The 18857-nt window shown below is 40.6% G+C and overlaps 1 long non-coding RNA gene across 2 annotated transcripts in view; it reads left to right on the forward strand.

Annotated features, from left to right (window-relative positions):
- The window catches only part of LOC109374106 (uncharacterized), a 140050-nt gene extending 122376 nt beyond the window's left edge, over positions 1 to 17674 (forward strand). For both annotated transcript variants that reach the window (XR_002122341.1, XR_002122340.1), the window contains exon 5: positions 16993 to 17674. This is a non-coding gene — a long non-coding RNA (uncharacterized LOC109374106). The remainder of the gene's footprint in view (positions 1 to 16992) is intronic.
- The last annotated feature ends 1183 nt before the right edge of the window (positions 17675 to 18857 follow it).

Consider the following 18857-nt stretch of genomic DNA (forward strand, 5'->3'; position numbering starts at 1 on the left):
GTGCCATCTTGGGCCAGTGAAGCGGCGTCCTCCACAACTAGACTGAAGAACAAAAGGACAGCAACTTGTCTGTTCCCCTTCTCCCAATTCCCCAGCGCTGTTCCCCTCCCGCAGTTCCCCAATAAAATCTTTAAAAAAAAAAAAGTCGCAAGCTAAATTATACTTGTTAAATCAAATTATAAGAGGTCCAAATCTCAAAATAGAAAATTTAGTGCCACCATTACAATCCCCCCGTCTTATCAGTAACTAAGCGACACCATTGAGGGGGAATCCCTGAACTAGAGGAGACTGTGAGGACACAAGCCTTGAACAGTCACAGGAATCTGAGGGAGGGCTTTGAAATTCCATATGCCTGGAAAATGAGGCATTTTAGCCAATTTAACATACATTTCCAGTAACAGGGAGGCTCCATCTAATGTTAAAGAATAGAGCAGCAGAATTATTCACTCTATAGTTCAGGCCAGGAGAGCTTTTGGGGTCATCCAGAAAGCGATTTAGTTAATTACTCAAGTAAGGTAGATATTACCTTCAAAATCCAAAGATATACTCTAAGTGTTGAGTGCTCTTCTTAAGAGCAGGGGAACAAAGTGAAAGTCCTTGCTTTTATTTTGGAAGAGATATTCCAGTCTACCCCACATTCTGGAACATCAGAAACTGAGCTGGTAGGAGCCTCTATTTTTATTGTAGTTATCTTTTCTCTACCACACAAGTGTCTCACCAAGGTTTTTAGGATCCTACCATTTCCCACTCTCGGGGTCCAAGTCATGATACTATTCACGAGGGGACCAGTGTGATGTCCTATAGGGTGGTGCAGGCCACCTGAGTCTGGTTGTGGCACGGAAAGGGAGAGATACATAATTCACTATTAGATCACTCCACCTCCTTAGCCTCTGGTGGTCACTGCTGCCACCCCTGGTTCCTCTTCCCTTCCCTGTGATCCTGAAGCCCACGCAATTGCCCGCCCCTCCCACAAGCATTCCAGTCCAGTGAGAACAGCCAGCACAGATCCTTTAAAATACCCTGGCGTTTCCCTCACCAATGTCTGCCTAAGGCCTGGGTGAAGGAGACTTTGAAGGACAGATTGTGGGTGTGTGGGGACAGAACCAACAGTCTAGCCCAGCATTCCTATCTCCCCAGGTGTTTGATTTCGTCCGCTTCCATTAGGACAAAGAATGCATGGCCTTTTGGTGTCAGTTTCCACGGCCAGCTTTCAGTCCAGCTCTGTACACTGGCCACCCCATGAACGCTAGATCTCCAGCCAGCTGTGCCCACTGGAGATGGAATGCAACCTCTTTGATCAGTGCAGCCATAGCATATATTCAGTTTGATCTAAAATTATTTTCCAAACTATTTGGTTGAGCATTCTATGCACTTCTACAAATCGTCTTCCACAAAGATTCTGGATGTGTGAAAAGCACATTTCTACCTCTCTGCCCCTGGAATTTGAGTACTGAAGGGCAGGTTATCCTTCTACAAGGGCAGGTTGCTGGAGCTGGGAGTCCTGGTTTCTGATCTCCCTGAACCCAATCACCCAATTCTGTAAGCTGCACAGTATCTGCCATATACAATCCTTTCAGGGGAAGTTAGCTAGTATCCTAACAAATGCAGAAACTGGCACCAGACAGTAAACTGCCAACCACAGACTCTCAGAGAAACAAACATGAGTTACTTGGAATTGGACCAAGATGGGAAGAACAATAAGACTCTTAATCATTGTCTAAAATGTGAAGCCAGTCCATGTGGCATGTGATGGCAAAACAGCCAATTTAGGTGACAACCTGGGGTTCTGGGGGAAGAGGAGCCCATTCAGGGTAAACCTTGGAAAACCAGGAGCTTGTGGTAAAGACCAAGTGAACAGGACAGAGAGTCACCTGAGAAGTTCTCATGAAAGACCCAAAGGCTTCACTCAGGAAGCAGGATTAAATTCAGAATCCTTCTGTGACCATGTCAGAGAATCTCTTAGTGTCCACAGAGAGCCAAGTGTGTTCGCTGCCATGCCCAGTGCCCACTATAAAAGAATGCATGGAGGCCTTGCTGTTCACCAGCTCATCCTTCACTGTCGTGAACCTGAGAACAGAGATTTGAGCTCAGCTTGGCCTGGGGTAGGGAAGGGGCAGGGGAGGTTAGCAGGGGAAGCAAGTGAACTGCTAAAACAATGCATGGAAAGGAAGACTAAAGGCTGAAAAGGAAATATAGAATTTTCTCTTTTCTCATCCCAAATCTTATTGCTTAGCTTGGGCCACAGTCCCGGCCATTTGTGAAGGGGATTGAGTTCTGTGTTAGCTAGCCCACCAGTCACCAAATGGGGGACAAGGAAAGTTCCCCAAGGGTGGAGAACACAGTCAGTGACCTCCTCGAGGAACCAACATTGGGGTGTTTGCCACAGGTGGCCACTGTGCAAGCGGGCACCTGACCCTGCGCTGGCCAATCCCAGGCTTTCGTGGGACCCATAAGTAAGAGGAAGGAATCACAGCTGATCGTCACTGAGCACATCTGCTAGTGCCTGACATAAATCACCAGGTTTAATCTTCATGAGATTCTGGGATGTAGGTACCATTACGAATCACAGTTTACACAAGAGCCTTTCGTAGTGGAGCAGGGCCAGGCAGCTGACCACACAATGGCCCAACCGCACCAAAGGGAAGGTACTACATTAGCTAAGACGAAGAGACTCACGCTCTCCAGTCTAGAACCTTCACTGGAGCATGCAGGAGAAACAAATACCGGTGCTGAGAAGGGACAAAATGGACATGCAGACATAACCAGAGAGACAGAGAGAGAAGCTGGCCCCTGGCACAATGAATTTAGGGTCTAGAATCGCATTCTAGTCCGCTTACAGTCTTAAAATAAATTGGCCAACAGAAAAAAAAAAACAAAAAACGAAGCAACATCAACAGAAACCAAAACTAAATCAGCTCTAACTGAAGGTGATTTGATAGAACAGCAAATGGAGGGATAATATCTATTCTTCCTCCCCCAGGAGAGGGGCTGAATTTGGTCCCTGACCGGTGATTCTGACAGCAGAGAGGAGGTCCCTGTGTGGCCCACAATGGGGCACTCTAGGCTCCCAGAGGAGCTGGGAGCAGATGGAAGGCCACCAGGAGGCAGCACTGACCTCCGGCTGAATGCGTCACTATCCCAGAACTCTGAGATAGAGGAGCTGGGATCAAATCACCTGAATACATAGTTTTAAAACCCAGAAACTTTTGGGGGCATAATGTCTTTTGTATCATGCCCCGATAGTACCCTCTTGAAAAATGGATGATTTCCCCCTTTCCTTTCCCTTTGAACTTCTCACAGTGCTCAGACATTCCTCTAGGGATAGTCACTCAGGGGGCCAGCCAGGCATTGTAACGCCAACACATTTAAAATTCACATTTTCAGTCTGACATACATCCCATCCAAGAGGCCAGGACAGTAGGCTGTGTTGGTTGCTGAAGGCTGGCATTTTGTTACCTTAGAGGGAAGAACTATATTAAAATGCAGAGTTTAGACTAACAGAACTAGTCTACCTTTTAAAGAAAGTCCTGCTATAGGAAATTGAAGGCGCTTGACTGGGTGATGGATGAGGTTTGTAACTGCTTTTAAATGCTTTTTTTATTAGAACATTAAGGTAAGCTCATCAAATAGAGACAAAAATCAACCCTAATTCCGTTATTGTAATAAAATTTAAAACACTTTCACTGCATTGATGTCAAGTTTTTTTTTCAAAATGTGTCAAAAATCCACAAAAATAAAAGTTGATATTTTGACTATTTTATGTATTTAGTAACATTTTGAGTGGCTTTGTACATAAATTACATTATTTTTATTTTAAACCTTTGTTATACGATAATAAATTTACCATTATATTGAATTTTAGCAAAAAAATACTCAAAACATACTGAGTGGCATCAATTAGATTTAAGTATAGATAGATTAGAATCTAATGGCATTGATGGCGTAAAAAATTTATTACAAAACGTTACACAACATGGCATACAAAACATCTTTGTTGTCGATAGTGCAAGCTGCAGGAAAACATATCCGAACATCACAGCAAAAGAGTTAATAAATCCTTTGGTGTTCCTTTGTTCCCAGGCATAGGTGGGTATATGCTTTGTACATGGTTACATAAAACTATTCTACTTTTCTCCACTCACCAGCAGAGCTGAACATTTTTCCATGTTGTTATTTGATAGTCATCATTATTTTAATCCCAGCTCTAACATTCTGAGGCTTGTAAAAGCCTGTAGTTCACTAGATTCCTGGTAGTAACTTGGGCATAGTTTGATGGGAGAAGAGGTCCCAAAATGTACTCCAAATGAACTTTAGATTCTTACTGTAATGGAACTTCGTTGTACTGAGTATATCTAATTTTGCTCTAGAGAGCCTGAAGACAAAGGGAAGGATGAATCTTGCAAGGAATACTAAGCAGATGCTAAGTGAGCTCATAGCTCTTGAGATATAGGTGAATCTTAAAGGGCATGTTAGGTTTAGAAAAAGAATGAGCAAGTGGCTTGTGAAATATGGGCAGAATTTGTAAATGTGTTAAATACAGGTGACCAGTTAGTAACCGGTAAGACGCGTGCAGTGGAGAGGGGTGGTGCGGAGAGAGAGTGAGAGAAAGTGCTTAACTGGAGTATCTGATGGCACAAACTGGAGTATACGAACAGATGAAAAGGGATGAAGCAATGACATCATAGGAACGCTCCTCTGGGCTGACAGCTGTCACGACTAGGTCAGAACATACCAGTAAAACTGTGGCTGTTCAGCAAGGCTAACTGGTGAGTTGCAGCTGTGCCAGGTGACAGCATCTCTCAAGAAACCTGCATTTCTCTAGTAGGAAGAGTATGTGATATTGGCTCCATGTTGGATCCCTGCTCCAACCCCAACTCTAATCTTTGTATCTACACCTTCAGTGGGGAAGGCTGCTGAAGAGGGAGAGACAGGACACGCAAATGTCCCATGGGCCAGGGTTTGGGGCGTCTGGGCTGTCCTCCCCCTGCACGCTGTCCTGCTGGTTCTCCCACCCGCCAACTCTTGCCCTTGCTTCTCAAACTGTGTTTCAATGCACTTAATAAACCATGCGCTTCTAGCATTTTAGTTTGGTCTGCAGGTCTTTTTGTTTTTGATGACAGCTGGGAGAGTGTGCCTGGTAGTACCCGTGGAGGTCATCATTGCGTCAAAGTAATAAATTCCCACAGGATAGGTCACCCAAAGATGTCATATCCTGGGGACAATTTTCATTTCCTTAAACTTTTACTCCCCTAGTTTTCCCAGTAAAGCTCAGACATTTAAGAGTAATTTACTCAGACATTAAGTTTTCCTTGTATGGCTACAAGGTGGAACTTCAACTAAAGACGTACCAAATTATTCTTCATTGCCACAGAGGCACAGCATTTGAAAAACAGCATATCTTATTTAATTTTATTTTTCTGTACACAAAATTTCTCCAAATGACTTTAAGAAAAAGAGGTAGTATGCTTGGCACACTTGCACATCTGCTTTTCATTTGAATCCATATATGCATAAAATTTCTTTTTACAGTTAGTGCTGGCTTCTGAAGGTGCCCTTCAGGTCTGTACATACCAGATTTCAGCTCTTTACAGAATGCCCAAGGTAATGACAAGAAATAAGAATAGCGTGGCTGTCCTTGTGTAAGTAATGGTGGATTTCCAAAAGGCCTTGTTGATTGCCAGGAACTCCCACTGACCCTAGGACCTTCTCTCTAGTTCCCACTCAAGATTTGTCCAAGTTTCTTCTCTCTTGTGGATGTAAGCCCTGTGGATGTAAAGCCACTTGCTCCTGGAGGCAAGGTCAATCATTCCTCCCCCACCCCCAACCCCAACCAGGTGGCTAGGGCAGCAGTGCTCACCCGGGACAATTTTACACCCCAAGGGACATCTGACAATGTCTGGAAATATTTTTACTCCTCAGAACTCGAGGGGAAGGTGCTACTGGTATCTAGTGGAGAGTGGTTAGGAATGCTACTAGACATCCTACAATGAGGAGGGCAGTCCTCAGTACCCAAATCATCCACCCACGATGTCAGCAGTGAGAGGCTGAGAGGCCCTGAGTAGTTTAGAGTATCAAACTAAACTATTTAGAGTAGTGTTTTTGGAATTTAAAGTTGCAACCTATTGGTGGATTATGAAATCTCTATTGACAAAACAGAATAGACAAGACCAGAGTGTATCACTAGTCGTGTGTAACTTTGCATTATATGAGTGTACCCTCCACATATTTCTGTACAGTGAGTTGCATTGTAAAATGTATATCTTACTGCTGGTTGCAGTTTTTAAAAATTTTTAAGTCACTAGTAAGAGAACTATCCACACATTCCAGTCTGTCCTTCCAACTCTCCACCATGATTCTGCCCTGCGTTGGCATAGCTGTAGCCAGAAAACAGGCGTGACCCAAAAGAGAAACTGGCAGGTATCCCATTGCCCAAGGTGGGAGTCCAAGCTAGTGCCACAGGCTTCTCACTTTCTGGTCAGACCACCCTGGCCCAGGGCTCACCCCTCCCCCTCATTCCACCGCACATCTCCTGCTTCCAAGTCTCCACTAACTCTGCCTTGACGTGCACCTCTGCCTGATGCTCACCATCCTAAATGGTCGATTCCTATCTAATCTTCGAAGACGCACCTCCTCGTACTCCATGCCTTGTGGGTTCATGGTCTTCCATCTCTGTTTCACAGTATTTTGTTCATTCCTTTGTTATAATAGTCACTGNCAGAGGCTCTTTCAACAGCTGAAACTCCTAGAAGAAAACATAGGCAGTAAACTCTATGACACTACTTTTAGTAATATTTATTCTGATATATGTCCTCAGCCAAAAACAGAAACAAAAACCAACAAACAAACAAAAACAAACAAGACAACGTCAAACTCAAAAGGGTTTGTACAGCAAAGGAAACCATCAACAAAATGAAAAGATGGCCTACAAAATGGGAGAAGATATTCACCAATGATACATCCAATCAGGGGTTAATATCCAAAATTTATAAAAACTTATACTTCAACACCAAAAAACCAAACAATCCAATTAAAAAATGGGCACAAGATCTAAACAGACATTTTTCCAAAGGGGATATACACAAGGCCAATAGACATATGAAAAGATGCTCAGTGTCACTAATCATTGGATTAATAAAACCACAATGCGATATCACCTGTCAGAATGGCTACAATAAAAAAAAAAACAAATAACAAGTGTTGACAAGGATGTGGAGAAAAAGGAACACTTATAAATGTTGGTGGGATTATAAATTGGTACAGCCACTATGGAAGGCAGCATGGAAGTGTCTCAAAAAAATTAAAAATAAAACTACCTTATGACCCAGCGATTTCACTTTTGGGTATTTATCAGAAGAAATTCAAAACACTAATTCAAAAAGATATATGCACCACTATGTTCATTACAGCATTATTTATAATAGCCATGATATGGAAACAACCTAAGTGTCCATGGTTAAAGAAGATGTGAGATTATATATATATATATATATATATATATATATATGTATATATATATGTATATATATATAATTTTATATGATACATATATATAATATTTATATGTAATAGACTATTACTTGACTATAAAAAAGAATGAAATCTTACCACTTGCAACTACAAGGATGGACCTAGAGGGTATTATTTCAAGTGAAATAAGTGAGAGATGGAAAGACAAATGCCATATGATCTCACTTATATGTGGAACCTAAAGAACAAAATAAATGAACAAACAAAACAGAAACAGACTCATAGATAAAAAAAACAAACTGATGGTTGTCAGAGGAAAACAGTCTTGGGGAGCTGGATGAGAAAGTTGAAGGAATTAGGAAGTACAAATTAGTAGTTACAAAAACAGTCACAGGGATGTAAAGTACAGCATAGGGAATATAGTCAATAATATTATAATAACTATGTATAGTGCAAGGTGGGTACTAGATTAAATGGGGGATCACTCTGTGAATTATATATATATGTCTAAGCACGATGCTGTACACCTGAAACTAATAAAAAATAATATTGAATGTAAACTGTAATTGAAAAAGAAAAAGAAAGAAACAAAGTACTGTGATTAAACTAGAGGTTAGCAGTAGAAAGGTATGGGATAAACAAGAAGAAATTGTTTTTATCAAACTATAAAGTCAAAAACCAATACTGAACTGAATTACCTTTTCCTGTTCATTCTTCCCTCAAATCACTATTTAATTTCACTAGTTAGAATGTGTAAGTATAGAGCAATACTTTCAACAACTTAGAAACACTCACTTAGGTAGGAAGTAAAATTTACTGTTTGGTAGACCAAACAAATAAACAACCCCACAAATTTATTCTTTTATAGTTATGGAGGCCAGAATTCCAAAATGGGTCATATAAGGCTAAACTCAAAGAGTCAACAGGGTGGGTTCCTTCTGGAAACTCTAAGGGAGAATCTGTCCCTTGTCTCCTCCAGCATCTAAAGGCTGCCAGCATGCCTGGGCTCATGGCCCCTTCCTCCCAACACTTCAGTCTCTGCTTCCATCATTACATCACTTTCTCCCTCTTTTAAGACCCTTCTGATCACAGTGTGCCCAGTGCATAATCCAGGATTACCTCCCCATCTCAAGATCATTAACTTACTCACATCTGCAAAGTTGAAGTCCTTCATATGTTGAAGCCCTAATCCCAAGACCCTTTTTACTATCTAAGGTTAAATATTTGAAGGTTCTGTGGATTAAGATATGGAAACCTTTGGGGGCCATTATCCAGCCTACCATAGTGGCAATCTTTTCATGGGTGTATACAGGTGTCAAAACTTATCAAATTGTATGGCTAAAATATGTGCAATCTATTGTGTGTCCATTATGCCATATATAAAGCTATTTTTAAGAGAGAGAGAAAAATTATTACAAGACCCATGCCTATCTCTGGACTCTGAAAAAATACACTAAGTAAGAATGGTTTAAAAGAATGTCTGAATCATCCATCTCACTAAATAATTGTATAAATTTGGATTTAGTCAAATATGCTCTATCATCAGTACAAACCAGAAGCTAGTTCTTTAGACTTTTCAGCCATCATTATGGTCTAGCTTTTGTTTTTGAAATAGACTGTGAGATTAAAAAAATTATATATAACATAAAATAAAAATATAGTACCATACAGTACAATAATGTATGTAAGATAGACTATATGGCCTCACAAATACATATAATATAATGTAATAACGGGTTGTTGAAAAAGTCATGACATATTTTGTCTATGTTTTTCAAAGGTCATTTTTTATATAAAGAACAAAGATCAATCAATGATATATTGCCCATTTTGTTCAATAACGTTTTGCCATCTTTCAGTGAGCTTCATAATTCCTCATTCATAGAAGGACCTGTCTTTATTTGCGAAAAACTGAACAATGTGCTGATTTACAGCTTCATCTGAATTGAACATTATACCATGCAAGGAGTTTTGAAGACAGCGAAACAAGTGGTAGTCTGACGGCCCAAGGTCAGTCGAGTATGGTGGGTGTGGCAACACATTCCATCCAAGCTCCAATAACTTTTGAGTGGGGATCAAACTTGTGTGTGGTCTTGCGTTGTCATGATGGAACACAACTCTTTTACAATTAACAAGCTCTAGATGTTTTTGGATGATGGATTCGTTCAAACTGTCCAACTTGCAACAGTACACATTTGAATTGTTTGGTTCCTTAGTAGGAACTCGAAAAACACGACACCTTTAAAATCCCACCACACAGAGAGCATAACCTTCCTCTGATAAATGTCTGCTTTCGATGTCATTTGAGGCGAATCATCACATCGGGAACAAGACTGTTTGCACATCAAATTGTTGTAAACAATCCACTTCTCATAACTTGTTTTGCGAGTGTTCCGCAAGATAAACAATCATTTCTAATACATTTTAATGCGGTAAACAAGTGATGTCTTGCAATACGAGTAGTTTGTTTCTGGAATGAATTATTCTCACAAACCAAGGTATTACTGTATGTGTTGTTAAGCCCCCCAGTCTCTGGTGTGTGGCAGCCCTGGCAAACACCCACAAATGGGAAAAGGGAGACTCAGAAAGATGTACCCAGGACTTCAGTAGGAGCACAGACTCAATCATAGGTAAAGGAAAACATGTTATTCCTGAACACTTTTTTCTTTGCTTAGGTCAAATTTTGGCCTCTCTCCCCACCCTTAGCTTTCGTCCTCTGCTGACTTTTGCACTTCTTATTGTTCTCGTGACATCCAGTACTGACCACGTCTCTTTTCCCATTCACCTTTGTATTGTGTCCAATGTCCTCAGGACTTGTCAACCTCCTGGCCTGTCCAGTAACCAGAACTCACATTAATCCCAGGCCAGAGAAGCTTTACCCCTTGGAAAGTCATAGCCTGAGTGTTTGCAGATAACTCCACCATAAAGGTACCCCCCCAGGAAATGCATCCATAGAAAGAAATAATGTTCCTTACATGATGGGGGAAGAGTCCTTTGGTGAGTTGTGGCCCTGGTTCCAGTAGTTACCCCCCCCCATTGAGATGCCATGGACAGTCATCCCCCTAAGTGTCTTCTCATGTGGTACCCAGGGCATCCATGCAGGGCTCTTATTTATTACTACTGTTATTCTGAGTCTTTCCTATGTAATACACCCCAAAGGTGGGCCAGAGTGAGACCCAAGCTGAGCTCTTTTATTTTCTCCAGTTCTAAGTCTATGCCATTCAAATCTGATTGAACACACATTAGAAAGGGTGATGTTTTCACTAAGAATAGTCTCAAACCTGCAATTGTTTGTGGTTATTGTTTCTATTAATTACTAATAACTACACTCAAACATGTATAAATTAGGCTCATTGTCATGATATTGAATGGCTTTGCCCAAAGCACCTTGGGCACTTTATTTAGAAGTTTGGCTCGTCATCTTTGGGTATATCTTACAAGTGTGCACTCAGCTACATCCCTCATCCATGTCTCTGTTCCTGACCCTGTAATGTCTTTTTTTTTTTTTTTATTGTTAGTTTCAGGTGTACAGAACTTGATCTTCTCATTCTCTCCCACTCTGTCCTTCCCGACTCACCAAAACACGTTCTCAATCTTCCCATATGTCAGCTTACCTTTATTCCTAACCTTTCACACACATCGTTAGAGCCAGGGGTTGGCTCAGAGCATCCTAAATTCATGAAGTGTTTTTGATTTGTGACTTGGGAACCTGAATGGTCCAGGTGAAGCATGACATCATATGCATAACCTCAGGATACAACAAACTGCTGGGCTTCTTGATTGTTTTTTCTAAAAGGTTAAACATTTCCAAGTTGGCTGTCATTGGGAAGGGCTGGTGTATGTTGGGACTTTTCTCTAGGAAAATTAATGCTAGACCCATTTATCAGTGAGAATACCTTTGAAGGGAAATAAATGAAAAAGTGGAGCTATGGCCTGATCTAATCTAATGAATCCAATCTAATGCAGAAATAACATCGGGGTAGCTGGGGAATGGATACATTTTGCACAGATGCATAAATCACCTAAAATTGTGCCATTGGGTCGGACCAGAAAAAAAGCAAGAACAAGTCTAGCTATATCCTTATTACGTGAAAGACTAAATTATATTTCTCTTTCTATGTTGGCCAATTCAAAAGATCGCAAGACTCCTGCACATTTTTCATTCTCTCCTGGCTCTGAAAAATAATTGTTCCTATAACCAACTCAGTATACATATACAGTGAGAATTTGAGTGGCCGCTGCTTGGTACGACTATTCAATTGTTATTCAGTAGGGTTTCTGAAACACAGTAGATGAACAAATTATTAGTTCCATTATTCCCTCCCTTAGTTTCTTGCTCTCTGGAGCTAGAAACCACAGGGTTTTGTAGTGCAGGTCACATCTGGACCAGAGCTCTGAAGAGATGGGTTCTGGGCTAGACTCTGACTTTTACTGGAAAGTGATTTTAAACAAGGCACTCTTTTTTCTTTGTATAATTGGAATGTGTATAAATCTGTGTTTCTCAATTGGAGGCAGTGGTGGGGGTGGAAAGTTTTGCCTTCTAGGAGCCATTTGGCAATGTCTGGAGACATTTTGGGTTGTCACAACTATATGGGGGTGCCACTGGCACCTAGTAAGTAGAGACCAAGGATACTGCCAAACATCCTACAATGCACAGGACAGCCCCTCACAACAGAGAATGACATGGCCCAAAATGTGAATCATATTTAGGAACACTGGCATAAAAGTAAATGATCATTATTAACATAATGTGGTACAGGGGGAGGCTGAACACGTGCCATGTGGCAGACACTGTGCCAGACACTAAAATCCCACTTACTGTAATTTCCACAAAAGTCTGCAAGTGTGGCCATTAGTGTTCTTACTTTGCACACAAGGCATTTGAGGCTCAGCGATACTAAGCAATAGTCATATCACTAGAAAATGTTGCAAACTTGGAGCACTTTTTAATTTGAAGGGGAAAGACTTTGAAGTACCATGAAGAACTTTGTTGGGGTGTTGTGGAATCACAAACCTCTGGCACTGGAAAGCATCTTGAAAGTTCTAGTCTCATGTCCTTTTACAGATGAAGAAACTGAGGCTATGAGATTTACCTTGTCACCCGGCAAGAGGCAGAGGCCAGCCTTGCACCAGAGGCGAAGACCAGGGTCTTCTGACCAGCACTCTATGCAGGAAATGGGGTGAGGGGACCTGGTTCTCTCAGCTGGGCTTAATCAGCTCTTTATCAGCATCCAGGCAAATTCCCACCATGGCAGGATTTCCAGAGGTGGTGAACAGCTGCTCCTGCCTCAGCTCCCTGAACAGCAATTTGTCTTTGTAGGTGTGCTCCTGACATGACTCGGATGCCGCGGCCAGGGCCACTGAGGCAGGACATGTAGCCTAGGAAATCGATGACCTCCTCCAGGGTACAGCATGAGGTGCTTCACTGGTTACACCAGTAACAAAGTGAGTGTACCCAGTACCTGCACCTGGAGAAAACAAGAACCATTTTTTTTNGGGGACTTGGGGAGTGCCAATTTATGTTTGACGTCTAACGCTGGAGTTCCTTCTGCAGCATCCCATAGGGGCCCTATCTGATTCTTCTGTTAACTGTTCAAGCTTTGTACGTCTATATGAACATCACAAAGTGTACAAGAGGTTGTATGACTCTCATTAAGAAGAATGAGACAATTTTAAGAAATGTAGCTAACTCCCAGGGCCACAGTTCTTGCAATGACCCATGAGGCCCTCCATGATGCTGCCCTCATTTTAAATTTCATCTCCACTCAGCCGTTCTGGCCACCTTCAGGTCTTGACTCAAATAATGCTTCCTCATGAGGCCTTCCCCACCCATCCTATGAAACACCACAATTCACCCAATCACCTCTTCTGCTTCATCTCCTCAGTACTTACATCCACACAACATTCTATATATTTTACATGTTTGTTTCTGCCTGTCTCCTCCCAGAAGCAGCTAAGCTCAGTAGGGCAAAACTTTTTCCCCTTAAGTCTTTTCTGTCATGTCTCTTGCACCTAGAAGTTCCTGACACTTAGTAGGCACTCATACTAAAATATTGTGTTAAGCAGCCTGGAGCTCAGCAGACAAGTCAGGGTTTAAAATACAAATTTAGGAGTTGCTGGCAAGATTATAATAGAAGCCATCAGGATGGATGAAATTAACTTATTTTCTTGCCCAAAGTCCCCATGCTATTATACTAGGCCTGTACTCCAAGCAAGAGAAAACCCAAGTATTAGTCTAAATTCAGTTTAAATTAGACAATCTCTGTCCCCCACTTATTTGTATCATCTTAGAGGGGGATCTCTCTGGTCTTCCACCCCAGTGTCACAAAGACTAGGCACAGTCTGGGAGCCCTTCAGCCCCCACTGGCCGGCCCAGGCCCCTCCCCCAAAATCCAGCTCCCAGGACGCCTTACCCTCTAGTTCCAGCCACACGGGTGGCAGCTCTGGGGGGCCCTTCAAAGGTCCAGGGGCTGCCTACTGGCGCCCTTTGACATTGTACCACTTATGCAGCTTCCCCATGGCTCCCCAGTCCTGCTAGGCTCTGGTGGGACTCACCAGCAGCACACCCCAAAGCCCAGCCCTTGTGAATTCCCAGACTACCCGCTCAGGTCAGAAAACTTCTGCAGAAATTTTGTGGTTTTGATTGTATTAGTTTCCTATTGCTACTGTAATAAACTGTCATAAACAGTAGATTAAAACAACACAATTTTAGGATTTCAGTCAAGACGGTGGGAGTGGGTAAATGCTATTCTTGCCCTCTCCCATGACCACATTAAAATTACAACTAAATTATAGAACAATCAACTGGGAGAACCATCTGAAGTATAGCTGAACAGAAGTCCTATAACTAAGGATATAAAAAGCCACATCGAGACTGGTAGGAGGGGCGGAGATGTGAAATATCATGGCCCCACATCTGTGTGTATGGTTGAAAAACAGAAGGGGTATCTCAACTGCAGAGGTCCCCACTGAGGAGAGAGGGGCCCAGACCCACACTGGGCTCCCCAGCCTGGATCACCAGTGCTGAAAAGGGGAGCCCCGACAACATCTAGCTGTGAAAATCAGGACAGATTCTGTCCATCTGAGTGAAATGGAAGGCTGCTGAAAACCCAGGTGTCCTCTTAAAGGGCCCACACACAGATTCACTCACTCGCAGACACTGACCATGGGCTTCAGCAGAGGGATGGCAGCTTGGGAGGAGCCAGACATTCAGGGAGAGACTGAGTTTTGTGTCTTCAGGACGAGGGCTGGAGGGACAGCTACCATTGTCCCTGTGTTGAGCCCTTCCTTCACATGGCCAAATATAAATTTTCATTGGCCTGCTGAACTCCCCTTGCTCCACCCTGATAACTCCCTGGGATCTTGCACCACACAACTCATGCACCGCCTAAGGTTCTTTCAGCTGTGGGCAGCAGATGCAGTATTTCTTGGAAGACTCTCAGCAATTCGAGGGCTCCAGGCAGATGGCAGGTGACCTCGGTACCTTTTGCTGAGTGGCCCCAGGCTCAGCACTGACACAAATCTGAATCTGTATTAAGCTGGTGAACACCACTTACCTCACTCTGGTGACTCCCTGAGACCCTGCCTCACCCAACTCATTTACAACCAGAGGCTCTTTCAACAGCTGAAACTCCTAGAAGAAAACATAGGCAGTAAACTCTATGACACTACTTTTAGTAATATTTATTCTGATATATGTCCTCAGCCAAAAACAGAAACAAAAACCAACAAACAAACAAAAACAAACAAGACAACGTCAAACTCAAAAGGGTTTGTACAGCAAAGGAAACCATCAACAAAATGAAAAGATGGCCTACAAAATGGGAGAAGATATTCACCAATGATACATCCAATCAGGGGTTAATATCCAAAATTTATAAAAACTTATACTTCAACACCAAAAAACCAAACAATCCAATTAAAAAATGGGCACAAGATCTGAACAGACATTTTTCCAAAGGGGATATACACAAGGCCAATAGACATATGAAAAGATGCTCAGTGTCACTAATCATTGGATTAATAAAACCACAATGCGATATCACCTGTCAGAATGGCTACAATAAAAAAAAAAACAAATAACAAGTGTTGACAAGGATGTGGAGAAAAAGGAACACTTATAAATGTTGGTGGGATTATAAATTGGTACAGCCACTATGGAAGGCAGCATGGAAGTGTCTCAAAAAAATTAAAAATAAAACTACCTTATGACCCAGCGATTTCACTTTTGGGTATTTATCAGAAGAAATTCAAAACACTAATTCAAAAAGATATATGCACCACTATGTTCATTACAGCATTATTTATAATAGCCATGATATGGAAACAACCTAAGTGTCCATGGTTAAAGAAGATGTGAGATTATATATATATATATATATATATATATATATATGTATATATATATGTATATATATATAATTTTATATGATACATATATATAATATTTATATGTAATAGACTATTACTTGACTATAAAAAAGAATGAAATCTTACCACTTGCAACTACAAGGATGGACCTAGAGGGTATTATTTCAAGTGAAATAAGTGAGAGATGGAAAGACAAATGCCATATGATCTCACTTATATGTGGAACCTAAAGAACAAAATAAATGAACAAACAAAACAGAAACAGACTCATAGATAAAAAAAACAAACTGATGGTTGTCAGAGGAAAACAGTCTTGGGGAGCTGGATGAGAAAGTTGAAGGAATTAGGAAGTACAAATTAGTAGTTACAAAAACAGTCACAGGGATGTAAAGTACAGCATAGGGAATATAGTCAATAATATTATAATAACTATGTATAGTGCAAGGTGGGTACTAGATTAAATGGGGGATCACTCTGTGAATTATATATATATGTCTAAGCACGATGCTGTACACCTGAAACTAATAAAAAATAATATTGAATGTAAACTGTAATTGAAAAAGAAAAAGAAAGAAACAAAGTACTGTGATTAAACTAGAGGTTAGCAGTAGAAAGGTATGGGATAAACAAGAAGAAATTGTTTTTATCAAACTATAAAGTCAAAAACCAATACTGAACTGAATTACCTTTTCCTGTTCATTCTTCCCTCAAATCACTATTTAATTTCACTAGTTAGAATGTGTAAGTATAGAGCAATACTTTCAACAACTTAGAAACACTCACTTAGGTAGGAAGTAAAATTTACTGTTTGGTAGACCAAACAAATAAACAACCCCACAAATTTATTCTTTTATAGTTATGGAGGNGGCAGTAGATGGGGAGGGGGGTTGTTTCTTTTGAGGGGTGAAAAGGATAACTGTTGCATTGTTCTGTACACCTGAAACTAATAATAAAAAAACAAAAAATAAAAAAAAAGAAAGACTCATGAATGGAATTCAGAGGCCTCTGTTGAAGAGGGTGGCAGAGTCATAATAGTTACTGCCATCTTTTGAGTATCAACTATGATTCAGGGACTTTAATGCATGTTATTTCATTTATTTTTCACAAAAACCCCATGAGGCCTATTTCATACTATAATGTATCTCCTCTTTACAGATGAGAAAATGCAAGTCCAGGAAGGACCGAATGACTTGCGTAAAGCCATACAGGTAGAATGTGGCAGAGATGGAATTTGAAACCCAACTGAGTGAGCACCCAGAGCCTGCAGCTTTGATCACCCGAGATTGTGTGAGGTGCATGGGATTGTTTCTAGGGAGTGAGCAAATTGGAATTTTAATAACGTGGGAGATAAATTTAGCTTCTTCTTCTTTTTTTTTTTTAGCTGAGCCATCCTGCCACCTGTTTGCAGCTCAGTGTAAATTTAGCTTCTTAAACAGAAGGTTTGAGATTATATATATATAATCACAAAGGAAAGAAAATATTCTTAACAAATTTAGTATGATTCATCCTAAATGGAGAAGTCACCAAGACAGTGACTAAGCAGGAAAGCATATCTTTATTTTCCAGGTTATATAAAATAAACAGAAAGAATGCTGGCTTCAAGTTTCTATGCTGTACAGTGAGGACAGGAGCCTGTCAATGTCATTTGCAGCCCTGAAATTTTGTGGCTTCCAGACCATTTGCTGCAAAGTGAACATCTTTGATTTTCTAAGGCAAATGCCTGTAAAATTAGAAAAGTGAACATTTAGTTTTAACTTAAATGCTTTAAGTATAAATGTGCTTATTTAAATAAATATACACATCTGTACTAGACTTACTAGGGTGATCATTTTGTAAGTTATATAAGTGTCTAATCATTATGTTATACACCTGAAACTAATATAATATTATATGTCAACTGCAATTGAAAGATAATATATATTGAAAATTAATAAATATACTCATCTGCTGTAGAAAAATAAAACTGTTCAGAATATCAAACATTCTATTTTCAGTGTAACAATGCCATTCTCTTCTGTGGTTTGTGTTTTGGTCAACTATTGCTGTATAGCAAACCACCCCAATACTTAGTGGTCGAATAACAACAACAGCAACAGCAACAACAACACAGATTTTGCTCATGAGTCTGCAGTTTGAGAAAGGCTTATCAGGGGATGCGTATCTCTGCTCCACTTGGAGCTGAGGCACTGTGAAGGCTGTTGGCTGAGACCTTAGCTGGCTGCAACATGTGGCCTCACCATGTGGCCTGAGGCTCTCATGACTGGAGGATGCTTTCTAAGGGATGAGAGAGGGACACACAGAGAAAGCCAGGTGAAAGGTCTATCACTTTTGATGACTTAATCCTTCAAATCTGAAATACTGTGTGGTCATTTCTGCCACCTTCTATTCATCACAGCAGTTACAAAGGCCAACCCAGAACCAAAGGCAGGGCAATAGACCTAGTGATGGAAGAATGTCATCTCTTTGAGGAAAGAGATTTTGTCTACCTTTCCTCTGTTGTGCACAGTGCATGGCACATAGCAGGTCCTACTAATCTATATAATTGAATGAATAAAGACTCTGAACATTCAGTAATAATAAAACAACAACCCAATAAAAAATTGGGAAAAGCTTTGAGCAGACACTTCACCTAAGGAGAAAAAGAGATAGAAATAAGCACATAAAAAGACTCTAAACATCATTAGTCATTAGGGAAATGCAAATTAAGCCCACAGTGAGATATCATTACATACCTATTAAAGTGGGTAAAATTAAAAAGACTGGCTGTACCAAGTGTTGGTGAAAATGTAGNATATATAAGATGCTCAGAAGATATTTGTTGAATAAATTTATAAATGGAGCTTGTCACTTAAAGTGTTCATGTTGCTAATTACTTTATAAATTTAATTTTGTGTGTGTGAAAAAAAGCCTTCTCAATCTATATGCTGAATTTTCATATAATGTAAATTTTCCTTCTGTTTTTAAATTTGTTGAGTCTATATTTTCTCATTATTTAACAAATGCATGCCTATTGAAGATAC

Source organism: Hipposideros armiger, unplaced genomic scaffold (genome assembly GCF_001890085.2).
Source record: "Hipposideros armiger isolate ML-2016 unplaced genomic scaffold, ASM189008v1 scaffold_788, whole genome shotgun sequence".
Taxonomy (NCBI): domain Eukaryota; kingdom Metazoa; phylum Chordata; class Mammalia; order Chiroptera; family Hipposideridae; genus Hipposideros; species Hipposideros armiger.